At 45.5% G+C, this 12,089-nt stretch overlaps 1 protein-coding gene across 4 annotated transcripts in view; it reads left to right on the top strand.

Annotated features, from left to right (window-relative positions):
* The window catches only part of ATXN7L1 (ataxin 7 like 1), a 232,862-nt gene that overhangs the window by 33,027 nt on the left and 187,746 nt on the right, over nt 1–12,089 (top strand). The window lies entirely within an intron of this gene.

The raw sequence follows: 12,089 nt of genomic DNA on the forward strand, positions 1-12,089 counted from the left end.
AAGGAAAGAAAAGCCGACAGACCACCAGCCCTCGGTGTGGCACTGGGCAGACACAGCCTGGAGGCCTGTGTCCTTTTCTTGTCCGCTGCTTGGAGGGCAGGATTATGTTAGAACACTGAGCCATTATGGGTCTCTAGGATCACATATCGCGCGTTATTGTCTACACAGCCAATGCAAGTTATTGATTTGCAAATGGACAGCATTCCTTCCCAACTCCCGTGAAGGAGGTTGGAGAGAAGCTGTTTTCCGAGGGAGAAGACTTGGTTCATTCTTTGCAAGAACATTTCCTGTGCCGCCCGACTCCTGCTTTCAGGACCTGCGCCATAGAGAGAGAATGCATGGGTACAGTGTTCATTCATGAGGGAGGCGAGCACTTGGCAGACGGCCCCCAAGGCCCGGCGCACCTGCGGAGGCTGTGAGCTTGGCATCAGACTTTACCATGTGAGCAGAGAAGGGTGGCCAGAGACCTGCGCCCCACCTTCCACAGGGATCGTACAGCAGATCCACGGGGAGTCCTGCAGTCCTGGGCCTGCTTGCTTCCGTGGATCCTTTGTCAGCCGTTCACCCACGTTCAGCTTTTCCCTTATGTGTAGATTCTGCACCCCCTCTTTGGTTGGTGCTGGGGAGGAGGGGTGAGGCACTATCATGGTTCCACGCACCCCTCCTAAAGCAGCCAGGTAGCATCCGAAGAACCTACTGTATTTCATTGCTTCTAAGATGCCAGATGTTGACTTCTCCAGCATTGAAATGCATCTTTAAAATCGACGCTGTTATCATGGTTTAACTGGTCTGTCGGTTTTTTTCTTGCTTAGCAGTGCATAAGATAACGGTAGGTTCTTCTTAGATCCGAAGAAATAGGGAGAATCAGAAGACCAGTCAGTTGGTATGACCATTGCTTCAAGAGAACCTCAAATCAGAGATATTCTTCGAGTATCTGCTCAGAGCCAAGTGCTGTGGAGGGCACCCCCTGCCCTCACTGTCTGCCAGTCCCAGCACTTTGGGGGCCCAATGCCCCCCGATCATGTTTGCCATCTGTCCCTTAAAATTCACTTTTCCTTCACCTCATCTCTGGAAGCCTCATGCTGTGCCGTGCACAGGGCACCTCATTGTCCTACCCTTTAAATACTGACACCCTGTTTTCTCCCTCATTGCTCTCTCCTGGGCTTTTAACATGTTCATCTCATTGGTGTGGGGTTTTTTTTATTCTTTTTTATTGAGGTACATTGACATACATTATATTAGTTTCAGGTGTACAACATAATTATTCAGTATTTGTCTATATTGTGAAATGATCACCACAAGAAGTCTAGTTAACATCCATCACCACACATACTTAACTGAATTTTCTTAGCAACTTTCAAATATGCAGTACAGTATTATTAACTTTAGTCACCAATGCTGTACATTATATCCTTATGATTTATTTATTTGATAACTGGAAGTATATACCTTTGACTCCCTTCCCCCATTTTGCCCCACCCCCACTCCCCAACAACCACCAATTTGTTCTCTGTGTCTATGAGCTTCGGGTTTTTGGCTCATTTCCTTGTTTTGTTTTTAGATTCCGCGTGTAAGTGAGATCACACAGTACTTGTCTTTCTCTGTCTGACTTATTTCACTTAGCATAGTGCCCTCAAGATCCATCCGTGTTATTGTAATTGACAAGATTTCATTCTTGTTTATGGCTGAGTAATATTCCTCTGTGTGTGTGTGTGTATACCACATTTTCTTCATCCGTTCATCCATCGATGGACACTTCGTTTGTTTCCATATCTTGGCTACTGTAAATAATGATGTAGTGAACATGGGCAGCAGACATCTTTTTGAATTAGTATTTTTGTTTTCTTCAGATAATATCCAGAAGTGGAATTCCTGAATCATATGGTCATTCTGTTCTGAATTTTTTGAGGAACCTCCATACTGTTTTCCACAGTGGCTACACCAGTTTGCATTCCCACCAGCGGTGCACAAGGGTTCTCTTTTCTCCACATCCTCACCAACACTTATTGCCTGTCTTTTTGATTTTAGCTATTCTGACAAGAGTGAGGTGATATCTCACGGTGGTTTTGATTTGCATTTCCCTGATGGTGAGTGATGTTGAGCATCTTTTCATGAGTCTGTTGGCTATCAGTATGTCTTCTTTGGATAAATTCAGATCCTCTGCCCATTTTTTAATTGGATTATTTGGAGAGTTTTGCTGTTGAGTTGTTCTTTATATATTTTGGATATTAACACCATATCAGAAATATGATTCATAAATATTTTCTGCCATTCAGTAGGTTGCCTTTTTGTTTTGTTAATGGTTTCCTTTGCTCTGCAGAAGCTTGTTAGTTTGATGTAGTCCCACTTGTTTATTTTTCCTTTTGTCGCCTTTGCTTTTGGTGTTAAATCCAAAAAGTCATCACCAAGACCAATGTCAAGGAGCTTATTACCTATGTTTTCTTCTAAAAGTTTTATGGTTTAAGTCTTATATTCAAGCCTTTAATCTATTTTGAATTAATTTTTGTGTATGGTGTGAGATTGTGGTCCAGTTTCATTCTTTTGCATGTGGCTGTCCAGTTTTCCCAGCACCATTTATTGAAGAGACTGTCCTTTCCCCATTGTATATTTTTGGCTCCTTTGCCGTGAGTTAATTGACCATGTATGCATGGGTTTATTTCTGGGTTCTCTATTTTGTTCCCTTGATCTGTGTGTCTGTTTTTATGCCAGTACCATACTGTTTTGATGACTATAGCTTTGTGATATAGTTTGATCACCTCATTTCTTAGATTGTTTTTGGTCCTTGGATCATTTTGGTTGTTAGGATGACCCTGCAGCTCTTGTGTGACTTGGGGACTTATATTCTCAAGCTGCAATAAGACGTTCAGTGAAATAGATACGACCTCTTCCTCATGACAGAAACATACGTTATTTACTGGCAGTCACTTGCCCCTGTTGTCACTGTCGTCTGCAAACTAATTAATGATCCGAGGGCCGTGCTGGAGTGATGGGGCCTGCTAAAATCCTGAACCATCGGAAGCTCCTCATTTCTGTGACTGTTCCTGAGGCTCAAGAATGGATATCTGTCTGCTGCCTCCAAGGTCTGTGCAATTAAGGCATTCCCTTTGGTAGGAGAGCTCAGGTTTCCAGTAGTTTCATTTCTGATCCTGCATCCCACTCTCCTCCTCCTCGAGCCCCCAGGTCTGGGGCACTGCCCTCCTTTGAATTTATTCTGGAGATGCAGGAGTGCCTGCTCCTTCTTCCTTCACCCCCTCTCACCAGGGATAAGTCAGATCATTTCACCCGAGAAGGAGCTTGTTCTCACACATTTACTGAAGACGCTTTACCCCTCACTTTCATCCCTCCACCCGTTACCTCAGCAAAGTTCTGACGGTTTCTTTCTCGGCTATTCTTTCCTCTTTAAAAAAACAAACAAACAAACAAACAAAACTGATGAGAAATAAGGGTGCCACTAGCCAGACTTCCCTAGAAAGTTTTTTTGTGTTTTTTTTTTTAAGAAAAATGACAGCCTCTGTCACCAGTCCTGTAGAAGTCCCTCCCTTCAGGATCTCCATCGTCCGGGTTTTACCGTGCTCTATGACAATCAGATCTATTTTGGTTTCATGAAAGGTCAGAAAAGCTCTTTCCCGCCAGAAGAGAAATTGCCTCCATTTTATAGGGAAATGTATTCAGTCCCAAGCAAGAACTTACAAATGAACTTTGGGAGCAAAACCAGTTTGTAAGATGAAGACTACTTCTCTAGCGACTTTTAAAGCTGAAATCCTAGTATACTAGAGCCTAAACTGAAATACTGAGATGCCAAATCCAAATAGTAATCTCAAAGAGTCATCCCCACCAACCCTGTCCCCTTTTCCTCTGGGAGCTACCTTTTTTTTTAATTATAAAATTAAATTATAAAATTGTTTTAAAAATAACCACCCACAGTTCAGAGAGGCATGGAGTAAAGGAGGCAAACCCCCTCCACCTGCACAGTCCTGAAGATGCCACCCTGCCTCTATTCTGCCTCTTGCTTTCTGCTTCCCTTGGCATCCATCCTAATCATCTTCCCACCGGAATTCATATGGCCTGATCTCATTCTGTTTAAAGGCCCCAAGAATGTTCCATTGTTTGGGCAAACCATAATTTCTTTAGTGAGTCCCAGAGACCACCTTTAACCCTCAAGAGCTGGTTCCCAGTGGCCCAGTGGGTCTCGGGGAGACCTGGGCCCTTGCCTCCCTTCAGCAGGCCTCTCCTTGCCACAGGTCATGAAGGGGCAATCTCAGATTTCCCATAAAGAAGAGCGCTGCTCCCTTTTTTCCTCCAAGATATGGTAGGATTGGTTCTGGTTGTATGGTCTTTGCATATAATACAAGATGCTTTTCTGAGCCCCTGCACCGTGCATGGCCGGAGGCAGAGGAAAACAGTTGCTCTCCTTTAAGAAATCTGCCGACTCACCAGATAATGAGCATATTCCCATGCAGTGCTACCTTTCAGGAAGGAAGTCAGCAGCGTGTATGTAACTGGATTCCCAAATGTGATGACATTTGACCCCAATGACTGGACTTCTGGGAGTGTAAACTGAGTAAATAAACATACTTGTGCACCCAGATTTATACACAGGATTTGCATTACTCTATTGTTGATAAAAGTGAAAAACTGAAGATGGCCTATGGGTCCAAAGAGAGGAAACCAGTTAAGTGAGTTGTGCTGCATCCATCCAGTGGCATAACGTGCCGCCATATGAAGCCATGTTTTCAAAGATAGTCATGACATGCAAAAATATAATAGAATATTCAGCGAACCACGTGGAATACAAAATTATAGTCAATACATCCGAAAATTATTTTTTCAAAAATGTTATTATAAAAATTCTCAAACATACAGTATAATTGAAGGAATTTTGCAGTGAACTCTCTGACTACCACCAGATCTACCATTAACATTTTGCTATATTTACTTTATCATATATATATATGATATGTATCCATCCCTCTGTCTTCCTTTTATTCCTCCAATAAGCCATCTTGGTTTTTTTGATGCATTTCAAGTTGCAGACATCAGTAAATACTGAATACAATCCCATAAGTATCATTAACTAGTATTGAATATTTGTTTGTACTTTTTTTGAAGAAAAATTTATGTACAGTGAAATATACAAACCTTATACAATCTCTCAGTTTGAACAAATGCATTCTCTTATAAAATTCTAATCCGTATCAAGATGTGGAGCTTTGCCACCTGCAACTAATGTCTCATTGTGTGTAAACTATACTCAAATTTAAGATATGTAGAGGGAGATTGTTACAAATTATGTTTATTATTTCTTATTAAGCACACATACTTATTTGTATATATGTTTATATCTAGGGTATATCTCTATATATATATATATATATGATTTTCTTCACTATCGTATATTTTCCAGTGGTATACAATGAGTACATCGATTCATTCTTTTATTTAACAGGGATTCATTGATCATGTGGTATGTGTCAGGCTGTACCCTAAATACAGGGGACTCAGGGGTTTTGGTTGTTTGGGTTTTTTTTTTTTTAAGATTTTATTTATTTACTTGAGAGAGAGAGAATGAGATAGAGTGTGGGGGGGGGGTCAGAGGGAGAAGCAGACCCCCTGCTGAGCAGGGAGCCCGATGCGGGACTCGATCCCGGGACTCCAGGATCATGACCTGAGCCAAAGGCAGTTGCTTAACCAACTGAGCCACCCAGGCGCCCAGTTGGTTTTTTTTTTTAAGATTTTATTTTTAAATAATCTCTGCACCCAACATGGGGCTTGAACTCATAACCCCAAGATCAAGAGTTGCATGCTCTACTGACTGAGCCAGCCAGGTGCCCTGGAGGATTCAGCAGTTAACAAAACTACAAAACTCCCTATCTTTTTGGAACTTACAGTCTACTAGGTGAAAGAGTCAGTAAACCTCAAAGAGAATGCAGCAAGGAAATAAGGAGTAAGCAATGGACTGTTAGTGGCACAGGAGGCCTCTCTAAAGAAATGGTATTTGACCAGAGAACTGAATGATGTGAGGAGAGAACCAAGGGAGAGTCAGAGAGTCCGGGGAGAGGGGGATTGGCAGGTGCAAAGGTCCTGGGGCGGGAATGGGGAAGGGCAGCTGCCATGGCTGGAGGAAACTGAGTAAGGCTGAGTATGATAGGAGGGGAGGTTAGAGTGGGAGGCAGGAGCAGACCACATGGGGCTTTGTAGGTTACATAGTTAGGATTTCATTCTGGTGTTAAGAGAAGAAGCCATTAGAAATGTGTTTTAATCAGGGGAGTGACTTGATCTGATTTTTGTTTCTAAAAGCCCTGTCTGTTCTGTGGAGAACTGGCTCTAGTGGAGTAAAGCTAGAAGGATTGAAGCCAGGAAGCGAGATTTGCAGTGAGTGTGGGCAGTGGGTGCATCTATGACAGCTGGTGAAGATAGAGCTGACCCTACTTCATGAGGGATTAAGGTGGGATGTCACAGGGCAGTGGGGGAGGTGTCGAGAAAGATTCTTAATTTCTAGGTCCAAGCAGCTGGGGTGAATAATGGTGGTATAACTGACGTAGGCGAACCTGTAGAGAAGTCGGGAGTTCTGTCTTGGACATGTTGAGCACAAATGGCAAGCTTTGCCTTGCAGATCCTTCGGTGGAGAAGTCAAGCAGGCAGGGGCTGGCTGAGCATGCGCGTGCCCCAGCAGTGTTTTTAACCAAAGGCGGGGGGTGGGGGGTGGAGCTACCTCAATGTGAGGCATCGGCATACAGATGGTGCAAGTCCATGTGTGACACCCTTGGGGACAGATGGGTTTCCGGAATTCAGCATTATTCAGATTTTAGAAAGATAATCAATTAACATTCCCAATGAGGTCTGGGCATCACCCTGTAATAAAGCACACAGGTATTTCTTCAGCAAATTGTAACACTTCACACTTAAGTAGATAAATAAAGACTAGATATAGCCTCACATCACGTAGGATCCAGTGTTGTCATGAAATAAGTTTTGGCACCGAAGTTATATAAAAACTTGATTTTAAAGCTTTTGGATTTCAGAACTGCAGAAAAGGTATAGTGAGCCAGTATTTAAATTTGTGAGTTTGGACAAGACAACCCAGGGGCGGGGTGAATAGAGAAGAGAGAGGTTAGGTTGGACGTGGGGCAGTGAGGAGAGAGAAGAAGCTAGAGGGTGGGGCCTCATGGCGTTTCCAGAAGAAGCGAAAGCCCCTGTCAAACCCTGCTGTGGAGTGGGGGAACGTGAGTGAGCAGTGGGGGGGGTGGGGCATATGATACATCCTAGGTCATGAGCGACTTTGACAGGAGAGAGAAGCAGCGGGAGCAAATTTCTCTGTGGGGTGGGCTGCGATGTCCGAGGAGGGCCAGAGGGTGCATCTTCGAAAGTCCTTCATTCGCTCGCTCATTCACTCATCAGCAGATATTTATGGAGTATCTACTACGTCCCGGGCACAGCTCAAAGATACAGTGAACATGACAGGCCCTTGCCCCATGGAGAAGGGAGAAGACAGTAAGTAAATAAATAAGACAATCTAGGTAGTGAGACGTAGAATAACACAGGTTTAAACTGTATGGGTACACTTATACGATTGTTTTCTTCAATAAATACAGTACAGTCCTGTAAATATATTTTCTCCTCCTTATGATTTTCTTAATAATATTTTCTTTTCTCTAACTCCCATGATTGTAAGAATGCAGTACCTAATACATGCAACATACAAAATATGTGTCAATCAACTGTTTACTTTACCGGTAAGGCTTCCAGTCGGTCAACAGTAGGCTATTCGTAGTTATGTTTTGGGGAGGCAAGTTATATGTGGGTTTTCTACTGCACAGGTCCCCCCTCACCCCTGCACTGCTTGAGAGACAGGTGTACTCTGAAAGAACCAGACAGGGCAATGTGGCACAGACCGCTACTCTAGGGGGACCGCTAGGGAGGACTAGAGCTCACCTTGGAGCTAAGACCAAGTGACAAGAAGAGGAAAGTGAAATGCAGAGCAGTGTGGTGAGTGGAGTGTGCTCCCCATTCGGACGGACTTTGTCCGGGACCCTGGTGGGGGCTCCCCAGGGCCAGGTGGAGGGGCTCGGGAGGCCCTGGAGGAGGAGGGGGGATGTGCAGGCCTCCCTCTGTAGGAGCAGAGGGCAGGAGCAGGCTGGGCCTGGGCAGAGAACAGCGGCCTGGGAGGGCTGGATGAGCTGGTAGGCCCAGGCCATGGGTTTCATCTTCTAGCACATGGGCCTGGAGCAGAGGGTGGTGTGATCAGAGATCTGCTGGAAGATGACTCTGGCAAAGCATGTGCCGAAAATGCTAGGAAGTTGGCCCTGGAGGCAGGGGAGCCAGCTCAGAGATGATTCCTGGGGGGGGGGGGGGGATACCCAATTTGTGTTGTCAGTAAAAATTCTTTCTTTGGTTAACGAGTCTGTACCCCAGCATTGCAAACTTATATTTTTATCAAAATCGTACATGTACACGTTTTTAAAAATCAAACCGTACTCTAAGTCTTGTAAGAAAAATTATCAGTCCCCTCCTTTTTCTCGATTTCTACTCCCAGATGCAAATACTTCAAAATACTTTTCACTATTGTTTTCTGATATTTACTTCTGTAATTTAAAACAACTGGCTTTGGGACACCTGGGTGGCTCAGTCAGTTGAGCATCTGACTCTTGGTTTTGGCTCAGGTCATGATCTCAAGGTCCTGGGATCAAGGGCCCCCACCCCTGCACTGGGCCCCAAGCTCAGCTGGGAGTCTGCTGGAGTGAGATTCTCTCCCTTTGCCCTCCACCCCCCCACCCCCGCTCTTGTGTGTGCGCACTCACTCTCCTTCTCTCTCTTTCTCAAATGAATAAAATCTTCAGGGGCGCCTGAGTGGCTCAGTTGATTAAGTGTCTGCCTTCAACTCAGGTCATGATCCCAGGGTTCCTGTGATTGAGCCGGAGTCAGGCTCCTTGCTCAGCGGGGAGCCTGCTTCTCCCTCTGCCTGCCGCTCCCCCCCTGCTTGTGTTCTCTCTCTCTCTCTCTCTTGCTCTCTCTCTCTGACAAATAAAATCTTTAAAAATAATTAATTAATTAATTAAAAAATCTTTGAAGAAACAAATTAAAAAATAAATAAAATAACTGGCTTTTTCGGCCATTTCTCAGTTTTTTAGACGTTTTAAATTAGGGGCGCCTCAGGGCGCCTGGGTGGCTCAGTCGTTAAGCGTCTGCCTTCGGCTCAGGTCATGATCCTGGGATCGAGCCCCGCATCGGGCTCCCTGCTCAGCGGGAAGCCTGCTTCTCCCTCTCCCACTCCCCCTACTTGTGTTCCCTCTCTCCTGTCTCTCTCTCTCTCTGTGTCAGATAAATAAATAAATAAATAAATAAATAAATAAATAAATAAATAAATAAATAAATAAATAAATAAATAAGGGGCGCCTGGGTGGCTCAGTTGGTTAAGCGGCTCATGTTATGATCCCAGGGTCCTGGGATTGATTCCCACGTCGGGCTCCCTGCTCAGTGGGAAGCCTGCTTCTCCCTTTCCCTCTGCCGGCCACTCCCCCTGCTTGTGCTCTGTCTCTCTCTCTCTCTCTCTCTCTCTCTGTCAAATGAATGAATAAAATAAAAAAATTTTAAAAAAAAGGAAGTTTTAAATTATCTAGTAACATCCTACCATGAGAGATGAAAGTTCATTTCCTTGATGGTTCCTCCACGCACACTTCTCTTCCATCCATCCGTCCAAGATAGTTGCATGGCAGTTTTTCACTAAATAGATATTGGGGGCTCGTAATCCTTATGGCCATGTAAGTATTACAGCTGAGGCTTCTAGTATACTATGATTACACATCCCTTCGTACACAACACTGATTTCCGCCACCTTTTGCCCCGGTGAGGCAGAGGGTGTCAGGGTATGAGGTTATGGAACTTTCCAGTGAGCTCCCTGTGGTTAGCTTCCCCTCGCCAACTCCTAGGCCTGCCATCCTCAGCCTCCCTGCATCCTTGGGGCTCAGATCAACCTGAGCCCACCCCCCAGCTGGGGTTTACAAAGTCCTTTACTGTTTGTCCAACTGCTCCCCAGGAGCGTCCAAAATTTTGTTGACATCTGGGATCTACTCTCATCTCCTCTCTTATTCATGCTGCTCTTATAGTGTATGCTTTTCAAACGTAGATTGCTGTCCTTGTAGTGGGGCTTCAGGAGTCAAGATAAACGTGGTGATCCATCTGCCGCATTTAGCCACAAGTCTCCCAGAGCATTTTTTCATGCTTTCTGGCCCACAACCTTTTCCTAATGGATGTCGGCAGATGTTCCGTACCTAATGATTTTCACCACCTGTTGCCCACCTCAGCCCACGGAGTTGGAACTCAGGAGTTTAGAAGTGCCTGTTAAAGTTAATGCAGCCAGTTGCTTTCTAGGCATTTTTAAATCCCTCCCGATTTTTCCAGAGCAGTCTGGGAGACCTCCTGAGTGGGCCTGATGTGCCTTCATACTATAATGATGAGACTACAGGGCGTTCGCATTTTTTTGGCGATTTTGAAGCAGAACCCTTCCTGCAACCGGGGTGGTGAAAGGGGCAGAGTGATGAGCAGGCAGGCTGGAGCTTGGCCCCTAACCAACTGTGTGACAGTGCACAACCTACTCTCCCTCTCTGGGCCTCAGTCACTTCATCTGTGACATGACAAAGGTGGACTAGAGCACCTCATTTCTTACCCAAACCTTGCTCAGAGCCCTCTGTTAAAAAAAAAAAAAAAGAGGAAGAAGAACTGTTCTGGTGGAAGGAGGAGGGACAGATGGCCCTGGGGTGAACCTTGAGATACTTCTGTGGCACCCCGGGGCTCCCAGGAACATGGATTGAGAAGCACTGGACTCAGAGATGTCTCTGAAGTCTCAGTAGGACAGCCCTGTGAATCTTCACAGTGTTCACTGCCCTGCAATTAGTCTGTGATAAAATGCTTTTTGCAAGCAGGGTCCCAGGACATGCAGCACCCCCCCCCCCCCCCCCCCCCCCCCCCCCGGCCCCCCGACCTGTCGGGCATAGCACGTGCTATCCTCATCTCCCTTGCCCCATGCGGAGGCGAGAATGTTGGTTCTTGCTTCTTCTAGAAGGGGTGGATTTGTTGATTTATGGGTTAAGAGCCCTGGGATGGGAATCCTCCCAACACGGGCTCTGTAAGAATACAGGAATTTGTTTTCCCACATTGTTTGCTTTTGATTTACTGTTTTGATGTAGGGCTGCTTTATGACTCAGATGTTATCTTCCGCTGCCAAATCACGTGTTAGGTATGTATAACATTTCCCACACAGCGACATCTTATCCTCTTCCACAGCCCCCACGGGCGCCAGGGAGAGGGAAAGAAGGTAAAAAAAACCCTTCTAGTCACAAATCAAGACATGCCGTGGGCATGCGGCCGTGGTTTGCAAAGTCATTGTCTTTGTTGTTGATGCTGATGTTTGCAGAATAGGACCCTTTTCCCCAAAAGAATCTCAAGCAGAAGTCTGGTCAACAAGACAGATAAAACAGAACCCCAGCTCAGGTTGAGGGGTGGGGTGGGCAGGGCTGAAGCCCCCCGTCAATCCCACCAGCCCCTTGTCCGGCTCTGCCTGAGCGTCCGTGGTTGTGGGGACAGACCTGGTGTCATTTCTGCTCCCACTTCCTGTCCTTGGTATGACCTAGAACCAAGTGACGTAACCTCGCAGAGCCTCCTTTTCCTCATCTGTAAAGGGGGGTTGCAGCTGCTAGCCTTGAGTGAGCCACTTGGAGTGGCTTCGGTGACACAGACCCTTCCCATGACCTCCTCCTTAGACACCTAAGCTCCTTTTGGGGGAGCTTCGTGTGGGAATGTTTTCGAAAACCTCACTGTACCCAACCTCGGCAGCCTGTAATAACTCGGATTTTCTTTTTAATCCCTTCTTTCCAGAGAAGGTCCTTGTAAGGGCCTTGTAACATCAGTTGTTAAGTGCTTGTGATTTTGCTTGGAATGTAAACAGCATTCTGTCTTTGGCCCGTTCTGAAAGGAAGTTTTCATGTTTTCCCCTCTGGCGGAAATAGCTTTACTTGGGGAAGTGCATTTTGATCATTTGCACTGACGTCTGCAATTTTGGTCAGCCCAGAAGATGGGGAAGCCGGCAGTGGTGT

This window comes from Mirounga leonina, unplaced genomic scaffold, assembly GCF_011800145.1.
Source record: "Mirounga leonina isolate KUSES-001 unplaced genomic scaffold, KU_Mleo_1.0 Mir_174, whole genome shotgun sequence".
NCBI classification, from domain to species: Eukaryota; Metazoa; Chordata; class Mammalia; order Carnivora; family Phocidae; genus Mirounga; species Mirounga leonina.